The following is a 21,704-nucleotide window of genomic DNA, read 5'->3' as shown; positions in this document are numbered from 1 at the left end:
TCTTACCCTCAAGGAATTTGGAAACAACTTGGAGAGAGAAAGGTAAATTTACATACATGTTATAATACTAACTTCATAAAACAGCTATGTGTGATCAGCATCACTTGTGTGATGGCAAGTGGCCAGAATGGACAAGTGTCATCAGCACAAATGGATGGAGAGGTGACCACATGGCCCTGCTTGGAAAGGAAAGCTTGAGTTGGCCTTGAGGGTTGGAGGGTTCAGAGAAAAGGAGAGAGGCCTAGCCAACACTGCACCTGTAGGAGAACCTAGTTTTCCAAAACAAGTCACAAAACCCACCTCCAGTTGGGTCCTGCAATAGACTGGTGGATTGTATCTGTGTTAAATATGGTAGCCCACACTTACTGTGGTTAGGCTCTGAAAAAGACCAAGGAGGTAGGTTTTGGAGTTTCACATTTCGATTTCCTTTTTTAAAAAAATCAATTCAGCTCTTAACAGAAACGGAAATGTTCTCCTGATTTAAAAATAAGATAAAGTAGGAATTTGGGATTAGCAGATACAAACTACTATATATAAAATAGAGAGACAACGAGGTCCTCCGGTACAGCACAGGAACTGTATTCAGTACCTTGTAATAACCTACAGTGGAAAAGAACATGAAAAAGTATATATATGTGTGTGTAACTGAATCACTATGCTGTACACCAGAAACTAACACAACATTGTAAGTCAACTATACTTCAATGAAAAGAATAAATTAAATAAAATAAGTTAAAATAAAGCAGAATTTATTTAGGAGAGATCACTAAGCAAGCATTCCAGTAAGAAAGGGCCAGATTTGATTAAAAGGAAGAATGAAGGATTTTTGCCTAAGCCAATGCAATATTCTTGTACTATATGATGAAGTAGGTGGAAAGAGGTAACATTTCAAAGTTTAGCAACTAAAAGTGAGTAAGTTTAAATTCCTATGAGAAATAAACAGCAACTTAGGCTTGTCTGCCAGTTCTGTACGTAGTTCATATGGTCAATCACTCATCGAGGAGCTATTAAACCTCTGTCAAATGTACAGGACACTTGTTGATGGAGAGGATTAGTGCTACGAATAATTTGAAGACATTCTTGTCCATAAGAACTATATTTTAATTAGTAGAATAGTAAGTCCCATTTGTTGAGTGCCTACCATATGCCAGCTGCAGTGCTGATCACCTCACAAGGATTATTTTATTTCATCCTTCCCTCAAACCTATGGGACAGGTGGTATTAATGCCGTTTTATTTAAAGTTGAATGACTGAAAGGCAGGTAAGTAGCTTGACCAGAATCACACAGCTAACCAGCTGGGAGGACTTGGACTTGAACCCTCATTCATTCGATTCCAAAATTTACATTTTCCCACCCCATGCACAGAAAAACTTACTGACAGTGAGACAAGGGTGTGGGCAACGCCCTATGTTGACTCCGACAGGATGCTAGAGAGCCATTATGACTGGAGTGATTTGAAAAGTTTCTCCCTCCATTCTCACTTGTAATTTTTGATCTTCGGGCTATGGAATTTAAAGGCAAGAGAGGGAAGAACCATGTTCGGGAGTCTTGACTCCCCTCGCGGTCCACTTTGGGACACAGACCCACCATGCCGGAGGTTGTGACTTGAAGAGGGAATGCATCGTGCTTTGGAAACACAAACAGACTCACAGACTATGGTTACCAAAGGGGAAACCGGGGGAATAAATGAGGAGTCTGGGATTAGCAGATACAGACTACTATATATAAACTAGAGAAACAACAAGGTCCTACTGTATAGCTCAGGGAGCTACATTCAACAGCCTGTAACAACCTGTAAAGAAAAGGAGTATGACAAAGTGCATATATGTGTATGTATGTAGAGCTGAATTACTGTGCCACACACCAGAAACTAACACAACATTGTAAATCAACTATACTCCAGTAAAAACGAAAAACAAAGCAGATCTGCTTGCCTCCCCTAAGGCCACGTCCTGGTTTCTGAGAACAGAAGTAGGAAGACACTCTTGTCAACTCCACCCTGCGGGCCAGAGCTCACAGCTCTGGGCTCCTTGCTCTGTGAATTTGCTTAATAGGAACACCTGGCGCCTTTGTAGAGGGGAGTAAGGACACGGCCACTCAGGCAGAGAGAAGAAAAGAATTATCCAGGTCATTCAGCGTCACGGTTGTTACTGAGCTGGTAGCAGAATATTCTGAAAGGAGATGGTAGAGTTGGCCTAACTGAGCAAAAAGTTGTTTTGGGCCCAAAATTGTTCCCTGTCCCACTGGATGGATCCTGGGAAGCTTTGGGTGGAAGGAGTTGGTGGAGGGGGAGGAAGTGCAGCTTTAAGACAAGCCACGAGACTTACAAACACAACGACCTTGACAGTGAGTGCAAGTCCCTAAAGAGACCCCAACTTCATCAACATGTACTTTTGGCCTCACTCGAAATGTTTACCCAAGAGCAGAGAAGAAGGCTGCCGTGGTGTCACTGGACTGCAGAAGTGTAGACGCAGCGACATGCTGGAAAATGTCCAACAGGCAGCTCCCCGGGAGGCAGGGACAGGGAGGGCTGATTTGTAGGGTCTGCGCCTTTGCGTGGTGCAAATACTCCAACCCTGGTCCACTTCAGGGCTCTAACGTGGCATGGATGGGCTTGCAAAGTTCCTGAAAAGTTTCCAATTGGCTCTGCTACCCCTGGGGTCTCCCCGTTTGAGTCACACATGCCGGACATTCTTTAACTTGGGACAACACCTTTGATTGCACAATTGAGATGTATGCGGAGGCACTGGGCGAGGTGACACTCATGCTGCAGGTGGGGTGACCGAGGACACTTCCTTCAGCACGTCTGGCCAATGGGCTGGGGAGCGGTGGCCACTCTCAGGGGCACTAACCTGTCCCTTCTTCGCGGTTTCCACCAGCTGATGGTCCCAGATGAGCAAGAGGTGAAACTCCATCAGGTGACTGTGATTCAGCGGGCAGGAATACATCCTCATGGAATGCTTTCCATGCTTGGGGATTATTTTTTAAGGGAAGGGCTAAAAAAAGGAGGAACTAGTGGCTTCCAAGATGGAACTGTTTTAAAATGTATTCCTGGACCATTCTTTACAAATCACACTCTTGGTTAGTGCTACACCTGGAAGCCTGGAATAGGACCAAGTAATGGGTAGCAGGCGCCTTTATGTCCTAGCACTTTGCCCCGGGGAAGAGGCAACGGGCTTCCCAGACCACCACCCTGACGCTCAGTCCACAGGATCCAGGGAGGGGCAGAAGTGCAGGTAATTCAAATTGCGTCCTGCGTTGGTTTTGTTGCGTTGGCCTTCTAGTTTTTCAATTATAAGCCCACCTTGAGAACTAGAAAAATAAAATGGCATTGAAGAACACTTCCTGGACACACTTCATCTTGTGAGCTTGCTTCGATCTTCTGCTTTGTGTGCTTCTTATCTCCCCACCCAGAGGGAAGGCGTCCTGACAGCAGGGCTCTGATCTGATGGGAGAAATATACCCTGTGCTTTCGGAACCAGTTCTGAGAGATGGCTCTCCAGCAGGCAGGTGTGCCGGGGCAGGAGCAGGCTGTGCTCTGTGCTCTCTGGTCACCTTGGGGGCAGTGCATCCTGTCCCCGGGGGCATTAGCTGACTGTCCCAGAGTCAGGGGAGGCTGTGCTGATGGCTTCCTGCCCTCTGCAGGCTCTGACCTCCGTCAGCCAGAGTTCTGCACTGACCCTAAGGCAGATCTGCCAGGAGCAGGCCCACAGCGTGACGATGGGGAAGGGGCTCAGGTACCCCAGCTGTCAGATTTTCCAGGTGTGTTGGCCCCTGCACATCTGGGTACAGCAACCTGGCCAAGAGCCAGATGTGGAGGTGACTGTCTAACGGATGGCACTGCTGGGGACAGGAAAGGCAGAGCAGGAGGGGCGTTGAGGGGGCTGCAGACAGGTAAGCAGGGCGGGCGCTCGCTCACCTCCGCTTCAGATGTGCGAGAATCGGGTGCTCGCCCCCTCTCCTCCGCACGGCCGCTGCGTTTCCCCACGAGCTCACAGTTCTCATGTGCCGGGCCTCGCGGGAGACCCTGGGGACCCCAGATGTGGGTAAACCAGGTCAACCACTGGACGTTCTTGGCTGGTGAGCCCGGAGGCCCTGTTCCCACAGCACAGGGAGAGGTGCTAAGGCAGGCGGTATCTTTGTCCCTTTTCCAACCTGCTGGGACTTGTCGTCGGTCTGCGTGGACACCACGGTGGGTGCCCAGCTTCCGTCAGTCATCGCACCCTCCCCGTCCCCAGCATGTGCAGCAGGAGGCCCTGACTCCGAGGGCCCAGCAGCCTGGGGGACCGTCCCTCTGCCCTCCTGTCAGAGGCCCAGGCCGGGTGGTCCACAGAGCGCCCTGAGGAACAAGTCCTTCAAGGCCACCCTTCCTTGGGACTCCCAGTTTTAATATAGTAACAAAAATAACAATGAAAAAACCTCCCTTATCATCGGAGCCTCTTGGAGTGCTGGATTATGTGCAGCTGCAAAGAATCTCATGGAAATGGTTGCTGGAGGCCCGGATGAGACTCAGTGCAGACCTTCCTGACTCCCAGCCCCGGGCCAGGCACACCCCTCAACAGCGCCCTGGCGTCAGGAGGGTGCATCCGAGTGACCTGTGCTGCTCAGCCATGCCGGGAGGTTGGGAGGTCAGCCCTCATTGTTCAGTTTAAGAAATAAAAGAAATGGAGGTTCAGAGCGGTGAACTAATTCGCCCAAGATCCCCCACGGCAGGCAGCGGCAGGGCTGGGGTCACGCTCTGGGTCTGCCGGCCCCCCATCCAGGGACACTCAGGACCCTGGGCGCCTCTCCTCGGCTGGGATGTTGAAAACATGCATGAAGACACATCAACTGAAAAGGCACTCGGTAACCACTGCAGGTCACGTGACAGTACCTGAAAGGCACCAGATCCCTGAAAGGCTTGGAGCCAAACAAAACCCCGTTATGTAAGAGGCCGCGGGGGGCCCCTCGGAGCCGCACACCCGCCAGCACAGATTTGCTGGCGCTCTCCTGCTGGTTGCAAAATACTGTGTCATGTTTCATGGAAAGTTCTAAAGGTCACCGTGGCACTTGACTCTGAGTGGGATTGTGTGTCACCTCATCAGGGCCTTCCGCTCCTCTTCCCCAGAGATTTTTATGAGGCTGTGGCTCTGAGGGTGACCCCCCGCCCCTCCCTTGCCCTGACTCAGGCACTCGTGCCCGCCCCTCCACGTCAGCCCGACACACTCACGTGAGGTCACACAGGCCCCCGGGCTCCTCCAGGAGCTCAAGTGCAGAGACGCTTTGAGTGGCAAGAGGTTGATTTTGGGGGGGCAAAGACAAACCACAACAGTTCAACTCATACCAGTTACATCCAAACCCAGGGACAACAGGGGTATCTTAATTTTAAAGATACAGAATAGTACAGAAAAAGCAAAAATCGATGGCAATAATTATTTTTAGCATGCCAAAGTGCAGAACCTCCAAAATTACAGAATCCCCAGATACCCTTAACATCCTACAGGGGCATTATACACCCCAAGGAAGGACCCAGTGGGAGTCTTTTTAATCCCTTCTCGTGAGTCCTGGTGTCCCCGGGGTCTCCACCCAGGCCAAGGACCCTGAAGGCACCAGAGGCAAGAGTTGACAAGATTTGCTCCTGACTCCAGCTTCCAGGGAAGTCCCAGAGACAGCCCTGGATCCGAGGGCCATGGAGCAACTGCTTCCAGACACTGGGTCCCAGAGGGGCTCGGCCAAGCGCTGGCTGTTCTGTTCACTTCTCTCAGTTATGTCCTAGAGAGGTCAGAGTGACAGAGGAAAGTGCAAAGCCCTTGGCAAAGGTGAAGACCCTGTTAACTCACAGGCTCGGCAGAAAGTCCACCTGTGGTCCACCCGGGCCCTCAGCTCCCGGGCACCCAAGCACTATCACCAGTTTCTGGAATCCGGGGCTCCCAGGAGGAACCCAAATGCTCTGGCACTTCCTTCCTTTGGAAACCACTAGTTTAGAATCTGAGGCCTAAGCTGGAAGTTGCCTGCGATCTGTTTCTTCTGAATAGTGAAATGAATTATCCAACAAGATGAGACAGGAAGGTTTAAAAGACTTGAATCAGATGTAGCATCTCGAGGCTAGGTAGGTTCACTGATAGGCAGCTGATTTTGAGCCATTTTGAGCCAAAGCAGCCCGGAAAAAGCTCCCCAGGTCAGACTCCATGTGCCTGAACGGGCGTCACCCAGAGGGCCCGGGTCTCCTCCCCTGCGGGGGCTGGCGCAGGGCTGGCTGCCTGGGCTCTGCATCGGGGGGCGCAGGGACACTTGGACTTGAACCGGGAGCACCACATATTTGCAATTCCTGCTGCAGATGCCAACTGAGAAATCAGAGGGACTCGGACAGAACACTGCTCCTTGGTCAAAACACCCAACACCCAAGTGGTGCACTCCTCGAATGAGGAGCCAAGGGTACTTTCCTCCTAATAATTTATTCTTTTCAACCACACACACACAAGAATGCTGGTTTCTTAGCAGCAAGTTCTGAGGGGGAGAGCCTGGGTGCTATTCAAGGCAAGACACTGCTGGAGAATGTGCAGCCGGTATGGGAGGGGGCAGGAAGCAGGGAAGACGCAGGAGCAGGGTGGTCAAGCATCCCTTAAGTCTACGAACAGTCATCCCATCTCAGTGGCGGCTGGATGTGTTCCTGTACCTCCCAGGGCAATGTGGGAAGGACTCTGAATCATCTATGATGAACGACATTATATTTAGTATCTTTCGAATAAGAAAATTGCCAAGTATTTAATGCTTCTGATGCTGGAGAAGTGCATGTATTGAGGCTTACTGGCTTCAGTTTCAGATATCTAGAAAGTTAACTTATGTGGCTGGTTCATCTCCCAAGGCTGATAAAATATAAAAAAGATATTCTATAATTCAGATCGTTTGCTAATTCAGCTTGGCCTTATTCCCCAATTAATCAGATGTGACCATACTCACTGACCTCACTCCCTTCACATTCTGTGTCAGGCATCATTCTCCATGGGGGTGACAGCTCCCCTAAGCAAGTGAAGATTGGCTCTTGGGGAGGGGGGACCATATTCTTTTTATATATAAAGCAGATACACACAGCACATAAATAATATATGGGATATCTGTTTTATTAAAAGTGCAAGGGGGTGGTTAGAAAAAACTGCCTAAAAAGACTCTTTAGGGGGTGACAAAAAGAAAAGGTTGATTAATTTAAAAAAAGAGCAGGGGGAAATTGAGGACGACATTGGATAAGATCATACGCCAGGTTTATCATGGATAAGCCGTAAAGTAGTTGAAGATGCACATAGTTTAAAGAGGTCCCTTTCTCGTTTGGGGGGAGTAAGGCAGGGGCCTTTCGATATTTATCATTTTGTATTGCTTGATCTTTAAAATTTAAACCATGTGATTGAACTACTTCACAGGAAACCAAAATGTAAAAAGGAGAAAACAAAAACACAAACAACAAAAGAATCTAGTAAATGGTGACTGGTGCCTAGAGCAGAAAAAAACAGCAAGGTACATTCTCAGTAAGTTGCTTTAGTAAACATTAAAAAAAAAAAAAAAAGAAAGAAAAAGTTGAGAAACAGAATCAGAACCAGCAGCCTCTTCCAGACATCCGGCTCTCGCCTCCCGTTCCTGTCCCAGAAGGTGAGCTGGGAACCTTTATCCCAGCCTTCCCTCGGGGACGACTCAGAGACTGCTAACTCACCAAGCTGTGAGAACCCAGCCTCCTGGGCTTCAGGTGACTTGGGCTGGTTGAGGGTCCTAGGAGAGGCTGAGGCTGAGGGAGAAGGTGGGAAGTTCTCACACAGGCCTATGAGGCCTTTCGGGGTGTGCTTGGAAGAAACTAGACTGACTGCAGCTGAGCAGGAGAACTTCCTGGTGGCCACGAGATGAAACTCAGTAAACAGTGGTTCCAGAGAATTTCTGTCTTTTCTCCCTTCTCACCAGAGGCTGTAAAGGGACAGTTAGACTCCGTGATAGCCTTTCACGATGTGGTGAGTGACAATGAAGCAGTCCCCTCCTCCACAGGCCTGTCCTGGGGTCTCATCCTCCCAGGATGGGGCTCATTCCTCAGAAGCTGTGATCCGCGGGTCCCTGGCCTCCACCTCCCTGTGCCCCAATCCCCATCCTTCATTTTAACAAGTCTGTGTTTCTCCATGGGCCAGGTACTAAGGAGCAATGCATTAAGTACTTTTGGTCATCAAAATAAAAAATTTTTGTGTATCAAAGGACACTGCTGAGAGTGAAAAGACAGCCCTCAGAAAGGGAAAAAATATCTGCCAGTCATGTATCTCCTAAGGGCCTGGTCCAGAGTATATAAAGAATTCCTACAACTCAACAACAACAAAAGACAGCCCAGTTAAAAGTGAATAGACATTATTCCAGAGAAGATACACAGATGGCCAATACGTACATGAACAGATACTCAGTTCATTAGGGAAACAAATCAAAACCACAATAAGATAACCACTTTGCATCCACTAGGAGGCAATGATCATCATCATAATAACAACAAATGGAAAATGATAACTGTTGTAGAAGGTGTGGAGAAATTAAAACTCTTGTACATTGCTGGTGGGAATGTAAAATGGTGCAGCCACTGGGGAAAACAGATTGGCTATTCCTCATCAAGTTAAAGAGAAGGTTACCAAATGACCCAGAAATTCCACTCCTAGGTATCTACCCCAAAGAACTGGAAACAGGTGTTTAAACAAAAACATGTGCACAGGAATGTTCACAGCAGTACTATTTACAATAGCCAAAAGAGGGAAATGACCCAGATGTCTATCAATAGACGGATGGATAAACAAAATGTGGCGGATCTACGCAGTGGAATATTATTCAGCCATAAAAAGGAATGAAGCTCTGATACACGCTAACACGTGGATAAACCTTCAAAATGATACCCTGAGTGAAAGAAGCCAAGCACAAGAGGTCACATTGTGTATGAGTCCATTTATATGAAGTACTCAGAATGGGCAAATCCACAGAGACAGAAAGCAGACAAGGATGAGTGCTGGCCCAGAGCTCGGCAGAGAGGGATGGGGAGTAACGGCTTCTGTGACTGAGGTTTCTGTCTGGGGTGATGAAGAAAGTTCTAGAATTAGATGGTGGTGGATTCACAACAATGCGAATGCACTTAATGCCACTGAACCATACACTTTAAAGTGGTTAAGCTGGGAAATTATATGTTACATGTATTTTACCACAAAACCACAAGACTGAAATTAAACCATAACAGATACTAGAGGAAAATATAGGTGAATTCTACAATCTGGGTTTAGGGAAAGGCTTTCTACTGATTTCTTTCTAAATGTCCACTGCACTAAGGGCTATTTTTACATCTTTTGAGAATTGTCTATTCATGTCTTTGCCATATTGGCTCAAAGATACCACGTTTATGTATTTTTCCAGCTATATAATAATACTCCACTGAGTGGATGTACCTTCTTTATTTGATCCAACTACTTTCCTCTATGTAAGCATATTTCATTTATGTCTGCTGATAAGGCTTAGAAACAGTGACATCTCAGTTGCAATAAGCATGCTTTGGATCTTATTTCTAAATACAATCCATCACTAAAAGTAACAAGGGCTCTTTGGAGAAAGTCTGATTCCAGGACTGGGGCAGGGAAAGCAGATGAGGCTGGACCATTTTGTTGCACCAGAAAGTAGTAAGTGCTTACAACAATCTGAGGGTGGTCATGGGACACAGGGACCAGCCTGAAGGGGCTCCTGTGGCCAATAGGTCCATCTGAGCATCAAAATATGGTCAAGACAAACCAAAACCTGTTGAATAAAATATGAGTCCATGAGTCTATACCTACATATATATGTAAGGAGAAAAGGAAAATTTCTTCCTTAGCAGAATTCCAACTGATCAATGTAGAATTAGTGATATCAGAAAATCACCTTGGCAACCACTGTAGTGATAATTCAGGCAAGATTAACCAGCTGAGGCTAGAACTAGCACGTGAACGTTTGATGAGAAAGAAGATGTTTACAAAATGCTAAAGTAGCTCCCCATGACATACTTACTGCTTACAAAGGGAGAAGTAATGACTGGATGAGAGTGGAGAACTTAACCATGGCAGACACCTCCCTTAACCAAGCCATCAGTTAGTATCACCAGGAATGGGCCCGTGTGACCTCAGGTGTTCCCTGCTGTGAAGCCAGGACAGGACGTCAGACCTGGATCTAATCTAAGCTGAGGAAACATCAGGCAAACCCAGAGCAAAGGACAGTCCACACAGTAACCGGCCTGTACAATCTTGAAAAATGCTGAGGTCATGAAGACAAGGTTGAGGGCAGCTCCAGTTCAATGGGGCCGAGGAGGAAGAAAAACAGCCAAATGCAGTGCGTGATGGGGGCTTCCTCTTCCAAAAATGTTATCAAGACAATTTGTGAGCAGAGAATAGAGCCTGCAGCTTGGCTAACATTAGTTAGTTGTATTAATGTTAGTTGTATTAATTGGTTGTATTAATGTTAATTTCCCATTTTGGATGAGTAAACTGTAGTTAGGAGAATGTCCCTGTTTTTATAAAAGGTACACTGAAATATTTAGGGGTAAGGGGACATTATGATTGAAACTTACTTTTTTTTCAATGTTTGGTTTTTTTAAAAAATTTATCTAATTTAAAATTTGTTTAAAAAATTTAATTTGTTTAGGGGGGAGGTAATTAGGTTTATTAATTAATTTATTTAATGGAGGTACTGGGGATTACACCCAGGACCTCGTGCATGCTAAGCATGCGCTCTACCACTGAGCTATAGTCTACCCCCAGCCGACTGCAACTTATTCTTGATGGTTTAGATTTCATATAAACACATACAAATACATATATGTATTGAGAAAGGGGTGGGGGATATAAGTAAATATGGTAACAAAAAGTTAACATTGGGGAATCTGGATGAAAGGTATATGAGAATTCTTTGCACTACTTTTGCAACTTTTATGTAAGTTTGAAGTTGTCAAAATAAAATGTTATTTTTAAGGAGGAATTAAGAAGTAACACGGTCAGGGCAAGGATGCAGTGTTCGCTAGCATCTCCTTTTACTGTGTCCTATGATAGACTCATCACCCACGCAGCCCTCAGAGGACTAGAGAGCTCTCCAGTTCGCTGAGGGAAAGGAGAGTTTTCCTTGGCTTCTCCCAAATAATAATAATTGTCAACCCCTGCAGCCCAGCCCAGGCTGGCGACCACACGGGCTCCTTCGGGGACATCTGCACGATGGCCAGCAGAGGGCACCCTCCCAGGGGACCCACATTGGGTACCAGGCCACATAGCTCTGCAATGTGTTGGCTGAACTTTTCAGGAAACTTGGATGCCATACATACTTTTCCTTTCTTTGCGGACAGGCAAGATGAGTCACTGAAGTTTTTCAGCCCCAGGATTCAGATGTCACCAGCTGCCCAGATCCAGAGGGCACTGGCCTGGGCCAGGAAGTGCAGGGCCCAGGGCCTCAGCTCCAGCAGGACCAGGCAGCTCCCAGGAGGTCTGAGGATGGGCACGGCACCTTCAGCCTCAGGACCTTGCCGTGGAGCATGGGCAAGCAGGGAGAACCTCGCTCAGCCAGGCTCAGGGTAGAACTCACGCGACTCTGGATTCTGTCACATTTGGGGACATACCCAGGGCTATTGGTACAAATGGCCACGAGTGGCCCCAGGGAGAGCTGGGCCTGCCTCCTCTCCCACCTCCTGTGCAGCCTCTCTCAGGGCACGTAACCTGTCCTCCAAGCTCGTGCACACCTTCATCTGTTCACCCAGTCCTTCCTGCCTTCACTCAAAGGGCCACTGACACTGGGACATCCGAGCGAGGACTGAGCGGAGGGGCCACGCCTGAGCCACCTGCGAGAGGAGCTGTTGCAGGCTCCCCAGAGGCCCACCCGGGATGGGATCTGGCAGCATGGGTTTTAGGGATGCTCTTGGGATCAACTTCCACAACAAGGGAAGGAGAAGGACTGGGCCCTGGACTAAGCTGAGGGGCCATGCAGACCCAGCGAGGCCCCGATGGAAAGCTCCAGAACTGGAACAACCCTCAGAGTAGGGTGAGGGGTGGGTCCTTTACATCCACGCAGGCCGGCTCAGGAAGGGTCACCGCCCTGTGTGGGTGGCAGCTCTGCTGGCGGCATGGCCAGGAGCTTGGGAACTGAGTCCCTCATTCCTGGAGGAGAATCTGGGAGGCTGCACAGCATCAATCACTAGGTCTTCGGAGCAGAGGGCCTGGGGTGGAGTGAGCTCGGCATCTTCAAGGACCAGGAGTGCAGGAGGCCAGGCAAGCATGTTACAGAGCCACCGAGGGCCAGTATGCAGAGGACGTGGCAAGACTTCAGATTTTAACTTGAGTGTGTTTGGGAGGCATTGGGGACAGAAGAGGGGACGGAAGAGGTAATGAAATGACCAGATTTGTTAAAACGGGGCCAATCCTGTCGGCCACCTGCTTTTATAAATAAAGATTTATTGGGACACAGTTAACATTTTATCTGTGGCCGAGTCGTGGCAACAGAGACCAGGTGGCTCCAAACACCTAAAACACTTGCCATCTGGCCTTTTACAGAAAGTTTGCCAACCCTGCTTTAAAAGACCCCCTCCCTGCATCATCTCCCAGACAGCAAGGTGGTTCTCACGGGGTCTAAGAGCCCGAAACCCAGTTCTCACCCCCATGTTTACAGCATTCCACTTAATGGTTGAGCACACACTCTCTGGCACCAGTGATAAATGTACCTATATCACCTGTCTCTGCCAAGAGGCTGCTCCAGGCGGCTGCCAGGCCCCCAGGAAGAAGTGGGGCCCCTGAGGACCAGAGTGGCCGGCCTCCAGGTCTCTGCCGATGTCAGGAGCAGCATCCCAGCCCCCACCCCCACCCCACAGCGTTGGCCGGAAGAACTCCGCACGGGGATCCCGCAAGTACTGCTCCATCTCTGCACAACACCGTTCCTCGGGGGCAGGAGGAGAGCCCCACAGACCGAGTCCCAAAGACAGGCTGATTTATCGGAGAAGGAAATGTTCGAAGGAAACAAAGTCAGGTCCAGGAGGCCAGAGGAAGGGTGGAAAGTTGGGGAGTGAAAAAGCTGAGTGACTTCTGATGGGGGGGGGAAGCAGGAGGCTGCCCGTCCTCGCATGGAACTTGGAGGGGAGTTAGGGGGTCCCATGCGTGTCCTAGGGTGAAATTCCCTGCTGGCTACCTATGTGCAGCTTCTCGGAACGAAAGCCTGAAGTCGGTGCTCAGTGGGCATCAGACACAGGGAAGGACGCAGTGGGGTAGCCTGGGTGTCGGGGACGCCCTTCTAGAGTGATTCCTTTGGATGGAGGTGGCACCGAATCACTAAGAATGTCTGCTTCTGCTGCACTGAAAGAGGTTTCCTGTCACCGCGGTGCTGGGGGCGGTGCCTGGACGGATCTGCCGTCACATCCCAGGCACTGGCGCATGTGTCACCCAGCGGGGTACACCCAGGTGCTGGCACCTGGCCATTGGCCCCCATTCCCACTCCCCGCTACTCCCCTGCTCTGCTGGCACACAGGGGGCTGGCCCTGCCGCCATGATGCCCAGGCTCCCCTCCTGGCCGGCCTGTGGCTGCGGGGAGGGGGACGCCTTGGGTAGCACCTCTGGCCCTGGTCCTGCCAGAAGGTCACCTCCATGTGTCCCTGTCCCACACTGCATTGCTCTCCTCCCTGCCCCTTCCCCAGGGACGTAGAGGGGTCGTCAGTAACCCAGGTTGGCCCCCTACTCTTACCTGGCTTCTCAGCTCCTCCCTCACCTTTATAACTATGTCATCTTTATGTTCCATCTTATTTACTTATTTATTTACTTATTTATTATTTTATTTATTTATTTATTTAACTAATTTATTTGACATTAACAATCAATTATGGATATTTTATGTACCTACATTAATCAGTTCTGAAAAACTTCTCAAAACTAAGCCAAATAACACACGGCTCCCATCCCAACACTGATCAATTTGCAAGAATTCCAGCGTCTGGTTACCTAAACTGAAAACCAAGATGTTGGATGAGATCTCTTCTTTTTTTTTTTAATTTAATCTGTTTACATTTATTATAAATATATATATACATACCTACACATTTATATTATCTTATACTACATTTAATGAAAAAGAATACGAAAACAAATGTATGTATGTCTATGGATGACTGAAACGTGATGCTGTGCACAAGAAACCGACACAACATTGTAAACTGACTAGACTTCCATTAAAAAAAACAACAACTGAATCCACCAGAAGAAAGAGGAAAAGACATCTGTTTTAAAGACTCAGCGTGGTTCCATCCTGCTGGTAGGAGGCGGACTGACAGGTAATGTAATGGCTTACGTCCTTAAGAAAAGACTGGGATGGGGTTGGCGTGGAGGTTCTGCAGGGTAACCGGCCTCCAGCTCCAGACCCATGTCCCGGGGACTAAGTCACTGAGTCTGACCCGGATCTAGATTCAGGCGAACAGGCCCGGTCGATGCTCATGGGCTGTCAAGCAGCCTGGGGTCAGCTGGTTTTGCGTCTGTGTCCGCGGGTGAGCGGAGGCAGGGAGGTTCTCAGCACTGGGAGGTCCTTGGCATGTGAATCGGAGACTTGGAGACTCCAAGTTAAAGTCTTAAAGGCCCAAGTTCATTCCTCCACACAGAGTACAAAACCCTTGGCATTTGAAGGGAAAACAGACTTTTATTTGAAAAATAAACTGGAGTTTCTGGGAGAGAAAAGAAGGGCTGTCTGGGATCCCACACAGAGACGTGTGAAAGACAGAAGTTCCACAAGTTAAATCAACTTCTCTGGGAAGCTCACTAGCATCTCCCGACAGCCTCAGACACAGATCCACAGACCAGGGGCTGGGTCTAAAGACTCTGCCCCAGAATCACAGTCATCTGCGATGGCATGCTAGTATTTTAACTACAAACAGAAAATTAAATTTATTTTGGGTGTTGGACACACATAACCTTGGTCACAGTTATGAGGTGGTCTCAGAAACAGTTCAAACGTCTGCCTGTCCACATTTCTGGCAAAACCTCAATGCTTCCTTCCACCCCACTGACTCTTTGTGCCCTGAAGTTCCCCGCAGGACTCACTTCACAGGCATTCCAAACCCATCCTGCTGTTCATGACCATCTAGGGTGGTATTTGCCAAAGTGCGATCACATCCCCCACCCCTGCTCCCTCGTGCAGCCAGCTGCGTGCGGCAGATACAGCGCTTTTACTCCGAAGGAGAGTCGAACTGAAAAGAGCACACACAGGCCAGGCTACGCACTGCTTCACCAGAAGCGGTTTCCAGTCGTGTACGTGCACATGCTGGATTACGGCATAAAACACGTTTGTGACTGTGGGCGGCAGTCATGGGGGTTTCAGACCACTGCTGCGACGATGCTTCGGGGCCTCACCTGAATGCCCTGTGCTGCACATTTCCTTCACCAGGCTGCTGCCAACTCCCCGGGTCCCAGGGCGTGCGCTCCACCCTCTCCTCTCCGTCCGTCTACAGATACCAGTCATGGACGAGAGTAGCCCTCGAGGTCATCAGAGTAGGGGGCTGTCCAGGTCAGCGATTTTCAATGCTTTTTTTCTAGTAGGACAACAATAAAGTCCCAGTGCCCAGGGGGCAACTTCCATCCACAGCAGTCACTTGGGGTGGACCGCTGCCCATGAAGCACAGGATGCCATTTCTTGCTTAGTGGGGGACCAGCTAGTGAAATGTCACCTTCTCACCCCAAGAGCTGTCACCGCATGATCGGGGGTTCTGGGAAGACGACCACTTGCAAAAAAAAGCATGTTGGTTTTGATGCTAGAAACCCCTTCTCAGTTACATGCTAAATAGTGTCAACTACCCCCACAGCACGTCACCTTTCACTTCTGTGGTGCAATGCCTTTGCCAGAACCTGCCCTGAGAGCTGGTTTTGGTCTGAGGGTGGCAGACCAGGAGCCTACGAAGGAAGAGGACAGAAAAGAGAGCCCCAGGATCCTCGGAATAACCCTGCCCCTTTCCCATGTGACGTGGGCAGCCCTCTTTTTAACAAGTGAGGATGGTGTCCATCCTTCATCTAGACCCACATGCACATCCAGACACATCCTCAGCCCAGACCCAGTGCCCTTCCCAGGTAGGGAGACAATCTGGGTTCTCGTGTTGCTTGGAGGGGAGGGGGAAGGAGGGGCTGGGCCCCAGAAGAGCACAGGAAATAAGAGACAAGCATGGGAAAAGCCAAACACATGATTTTCCCAAAGACAGAAGGTAACAGGAGTGTATCACAAGGGAACACAGACTGCGCAGAAACTTAAAATAAGTCATATCGAGAGCTCTGGCAGATTGCTCAAGGCAAGAATAACCAGGCGAGGGTTTACGGAGAAGGCAGGGAGAGAGGAGGTCTCAGAGGAGGCGGGAGGCCATCATATCCGATCTCTAGGTCTATTTTAGGGGCTGCCGGCTGGTCCCCCCACTTCCGTGTCCACATTCTCTCTGAGCAGTAGCCAGACTAGTCCCCTCCAAGGGCCAAGTCATTCCCTTAGCAATCCCTGCCGGTGGCTCCCTGGATCACTTAGTCTGGAATCCTGCCCTGGCCTGGGAGCCCCACCCCACCTCTCCCAGAACACCTCCCTCTCCCTCCCCACTTGGTTCTAGCCACACTCTGCCCCAGGACATTTGCACTGCTCTTCCCTCTGCCAGGCATGCCCTGCCCCACACAGCTGCCCAGCCACTTCCTGGCTCCATCCTGTCTCTGCTCGAATGCCTCCGTTATCACTTTCCTGACGGTCCTACATTAAAGACCCCTCCATCCTTTACCACTTTACCCTTGTTTTTCTTGGAGCCGTGCGACATTTTTCGCCTCCCCTCCCTAGAACGCAGTCCCCACAGGGCCAGGGGCTCACTTGTTCGTGGCTGTGTCCCCAGTGCCCAGTATCACAGCAGGTTCTCATTGAATATTGACTGAACGGGTATGCAACGTGAGACGGCTCCCCTTTAAAACGACTGGTCAGGCTGGTCAGGGGTGGGGCCCGCTTGCTGCTCTGTAATGCCAGCTTTCTTCTGTTTAGGAGGTGCATCTGAAGGTGAACATCCCAACCTTGGAAAAGCACGTGGAGACTGGGTCCTGCCTCTGTCCCTGTGAGGTTATATCGCCCTCTAGTGGTCACTCAGTGGCAAAGCCAGAAAGGACCCTGGAGTTCCGCAGAATCTGTCCGGGCTGCTCCCAGGGCCCCTGGGACCCAGGGCGGCTCTCTCACCCCCACAATTTCCTGTGGGAAATCAGATTCAAGCAAGCATTCAGAATAGAAGGGGGACACACATTTAGCCCGTCTTGTCTCGAATGTGGGAGAGACTGAGCATGGGCATCCTTCCTTCTGCTCTGTGGTTCCAGGTGCCCTTGCACACAGTGGGGGTGGCTGCCCCTTCAGAGCCCCAGGTCATCGAGAGCTACATGGGAGCTTTCCTAAAGTAAACTTCTCTTTTAAAAAGAAACCAAGTGGAAGGAGTGATACAGAGAACATGTAGAAAAAGTGAATTTACAGAAGGCAGAAAGCAGACCTAACTAAAGACCTCGCCAAAGCTGGCCTGATAAGCTTGCTTGCTATTTACTTTGTTGCGGGAGAGTTTTGGAGGAAAAAGACTGGGGACTGACATATAATGAGGCTTTTGCTAATTGGCTCTTAGCATTTCCTCCTTCTCTGGCTCAGTTGTGGTCACGTAGCAGAGAAGACGTCCCTACACAAAACCGACCGCCCCCACCTGTCCATTTACCTGCTCTGTTTCCCCTCACAACACAGCGGCGGGGGGATTAAAATCTGTCTGCACTCCAGTTCTCCCCCACTGAGCCCAGGTTAGCTCTTCCAGCTTTGTCCTTCATCACCATCTGAACGAGCGTCACCTCTGCCACCAAGGAGGTGTATGAGTTAGTTAGGATAGTTTAATGGCATCTACAGAACCATATCACTTAAAAGAGACTAAAGTACCAGGACGTTTATTATCTAAAACACTAAGCCCCTGTGATGCAAACTGTGTCAAGATTCCTTCCCAGCCCGTCTGCCCCGCCACCCTCTGTGCTGGCCTGGTCACAAGATGGCCAGTGTGTCCAGACACCGTGTCCTCACACCACAGTCAGAGGGAGGAGAGGGCCTCAGTCCTCGGGTATCTCTTTGTCGGGGGGGGGGGGGCAGCGGCATCTTTTCTTTGCTCTTTTACAGAGTCCTCCTTACGTTTTGTTGGTTCACCCTGAGGCCAGTGACCTGGAAGCCAGACACACTCCCAATGGGAAAGGGTATTAGACCATCTGCACTCATGCCCTGGGGCTGGGCCCTGGGTAAAACCAGGTTCTGTTATGAAGAAAGACGGGGGTGGGGAATGGCGGCTGCCAGGTGGCCACTGGAGTTGGCCAGCTCACCTGGTGCGTGTAATGAACTTTGGGGAATGAAGGCCAAGGACGGGGTACAGGCAAGAAAAGAGGGGGTTGCTGCACACGGCAGCCGAGGGCAGCAATGGCCACCTGCCCGCATCCCCTCCGCGGCAGGAGGCACCCCTAGGATGTGCCCAGTAGACGAGGGCTCCGCCCTCTGACAGCTCGCACACAGAGGGGCGGCGCACTGTAAAGGACGCGCGAATACGCAGGGGCCAAGCAGACACAGAAAGATGGTACTGGTGGCTCTCGGCCCCGCGAGGGAGCCACCCGAGACTGCAGGTTAATTCTTCATAGGAGCAAACTCCCGGGTGTCCTCGCCAAGAGGGTGAGTCAGGCTTTGCTGAGCCCCCGCTGCAGCTCACGGGCAATGACTGCGCTGCTGAGCTAGGGGCCCGGAGCAGGTGGCGTGCCTGCCTTGGGGATAAACAGCTGCCTTGCAGGGTGGCCTGGAGGCCAATGCCCGCTCTGGGCTGGAGGAGCAAACCTGCACCCGACTCGGAGCCCTGGGCGGATGCTGCGGGAGCTGCGAGGAGGTGCTGCCTTAGGGAACTCGCTTTACTGCACGAACAGGAGACTGACACAGGTACATGTCCCTGGACACGCCAGAGGGGCTGGAGGCTGACTCGGGGCAGGCAGTTCTGGGGGACAGACGGTCTCCTTGGGGCCATGAGGACACATGAGAGGTGTCGCTCAGACTAAAACCCAGCAATGTAGTGGAGAACAAAAGCAGCACAGAGATGGACACACACTGCCCCGTCACGACCTGTCCCGGCATCTCCTGTCCGCCTCTGAGCGCGCTCAAGTCTCCCCTGTCCTGAAGCAAACAAGCCAGCCCTCAGCTTCCACTGACTCCGTCCACCCACTTGCTGCCCGTCCACCCGCCTTCGTCAGGAGAGGCTCTCCTGTGCCACAGTGAGAACTGCGCCCTGACTTCTCGGTAGTTTGACCTAAAAAGGGTTTCCGTCTCGCTGGCGTCACAGTCCCACACCAGGAGGGCAGCTGGCCTGGCAGCTCCCCTGACAAGGCACCAGGCCTGGCCACCTGCCTCCTGCCCCCTCAGCACCTCCGCCTTCTTTGCCTCCAGCCGTGTAAACACAGAAGAAGGAACTCACATCTGCCCTTAACTGTCTTAGGTTGGGAAGTGACGTCCTCTCACTCCTTTTGGTGGAAACCCCATCATGTGGTCCCAATGCAGCCTTGGGAGGGGATGGGAGGAGCTGAGGAACCTGGGCTGTGCAGGGAGCCCTCGTTCACCTTCCCTTCTGACCCAAATGCCCGAGAGAAGGCCAGCATCTCTCACTTCCGGCCTCCCACTCGACTCTTGACCCACAAACCCGGCTTCCTTTCCCTCCTGACTACCGACACTGCACTCTTGAAGATCACCAATGATTCTGACGTTAAGTCACAAGGAACTCGCAGCGGCCGAGATAGCCTCACGTCCAGCCTTCTCTCCCCATCAGGGACGGGTCTCAGCCACGTGGCAGTTTCTGGCACTGAAAGTACTTGTGATGGAAAGATAGCAGGGTGAAACTCGAAGTGCGACTCTCAGTCCGTCTGTCACTCGGCACCAGCTTCCTGGGGCAGGTCGCTGTTTCTGCAGCTGCCTGGACCAGAGTGCCCAAACCAGGGACATGGGAAAGTCTTCTCTCTCAGCCTGGAGGCCGGAGCCTGAAATCAAGGTGTAAGTCGGCAGGACCGCACTCCTTCCCGGCCTCTTCCGGCTTCTGGTGGCTGCCGGCAACCCTTGGCTTGCAGACACATCACTCCTGTCTTTACCCTGGCTGTCCTGTGCCTTCTCCCCGTGTGTCTCTGTCTTCCATCACCACCTTCTTATAAAATACCAGTCCTGTGGGACTAGGTGCCCACCTGCTCTGGTAGGACTTTGTCTTAACTAATTACACCTTCAATGACTTTGTTTCTGGATAAGGTCACATTCGGAGATGCTGGCGGTTAGGACTTCAACATGTCTTTGTAGAGGGGACACAATTAAACCTGTAACACTTATATACGGATTCAATGACATTGTATATCTTTATAATCCACCTAACAGTGTCTGAAATAAGCCCTTTATCTTGCCTAATCCCTCAGCTAGCCCTGGGCCTGATAACCTGACTGCAATTCCCATATGACCCTTGCCTTTCTGACCCGCCAACCAGACACTATGACCTTGTGTGACTGGATTAGATGCCTTCCTAAAATTGGTGGACTGTGCCTACAAAAACGTTTTTTCTTTAACTGAAGCGCGGCCGGCTGACAGCGTCGTGTCCGTCCCCGGTGCGCAGCAGTGACTCGGCTGCGCGTACTTGCTTTCCTTCGCTCTAGGTTATTATAAGGCATTGAGTATAATTCGCTGTGCTGTGCAGCAGGGCCTTGTTGTGTCTACTGTGTGCAGAGCCCACAGGGCGTTCACGCCCCTCCAGGGACGGTACAAAACAGCAACTTCGGACTCAGCTTCATCTTCTTGTTCTGCGATGTCACATGAGTAATCGAACAACGGAGCTCCACCAGGGCAGCCGGCCCCCACCAGCGCCTTCTAGAAAGGACAGGGATGCGTCATCCCCCTCACCCGGGCTCGGGGAGGGCGGGGCGGCGGCTGGCTGCTCCTCTGAAGGCTTTGTTCTCCCACCGTCAGTCGCGCAGACAACGCAAGCATCAAAATCCACCTCCCTTTCGTGGGGGCGGGGGCGGGAGGGGCTGGCAGGAAGGCTCTTGTTAAAAGGAGACGTTTGGAGTCAGTGATGGCAGGTGGGAACCGGGAGGTGGTGTGGAGTTGGGAAGTGAGGCCCAAACGAAATGCACTTTCCAGGAGACTGCCTCCTCCCCCCAGTGTCAGAGACGGTCTCTCAGCATCTCCCCGCCTCGGGTGGTTTGCTCTTGATTCTCTTCCAAGCCAGGTCTCTGCGGGTTGTCTGAGGACCGGGAGTCAGAGCGGCCGCAGCCCACGTGCTCCTCCGCATCGGCTGCAGCATCCCAGGAGGTGGGATGAGCCGAGACTCCTCTGGACACGAAGTCTCTGAGCCACACCATTCAGAGGGCAAAGAAAGGGCCCAGGATGTCCCCGAGAACCTCAGGCTAACAAGAGCGCTGGTGGACCAGGCTAAGGAAAGCTCGTGTTCAGCCGTCGGTGCCACAGGATGGCTGGGCCCGTTAGAAAGATGGAAGTGTTTCTGGTGGTGAACAGCCACGTCCAGGGACTTCCTGCCCCTCCTGGGATGTCCAACCCCACTACCCGGCAAAACGGCTACCCCAAGAGGTAACCGCAGGACAGGCTGCCTCTAGTGCCAAGGCTGGGCTCCCTTCTGTTGCCAGGGGTCCGGTGTGGCCTCATTTTGAATATCATC

At 50.9% G+C, this 21,704-nt stretch overlaps 1 protein-coding gene across 6 annotated transcripts in view; it reads right to left on the bottom strand.

Moving 5' to 3' along the window:
- The window catches only part of PRKAG2 (protein kinase AMP-activated non-catalytic subunit gamma 2), a 240,974-nt gene that overhangs the window by 135,581 nt on the left and 83,689 nt on the right, over positions 1–21,704 (bottom strand). The gene's annotated exons all lie outside the window — the stretch shown is intronic.

Source organism: Camelus ferus, chromosome 7 (assembly GCF_009834535.1).
Source record: "Camelus ferus isolate YT-003-E chromosome 7, BCGSAC_Cfer_1.0, whole genome shotgun sequence".
Lineage (NCBI taxonomy): Eukaryota > Metazoa > Chordata > Mammalia > Artiodactyla > Camelidae > Camelus > Camelus ferus.
The sequence above is the reverse complement of the archived record's forward strand: the minus strand, read 5'-3'. Positions and strand labels throughout refer to the sequence as shown.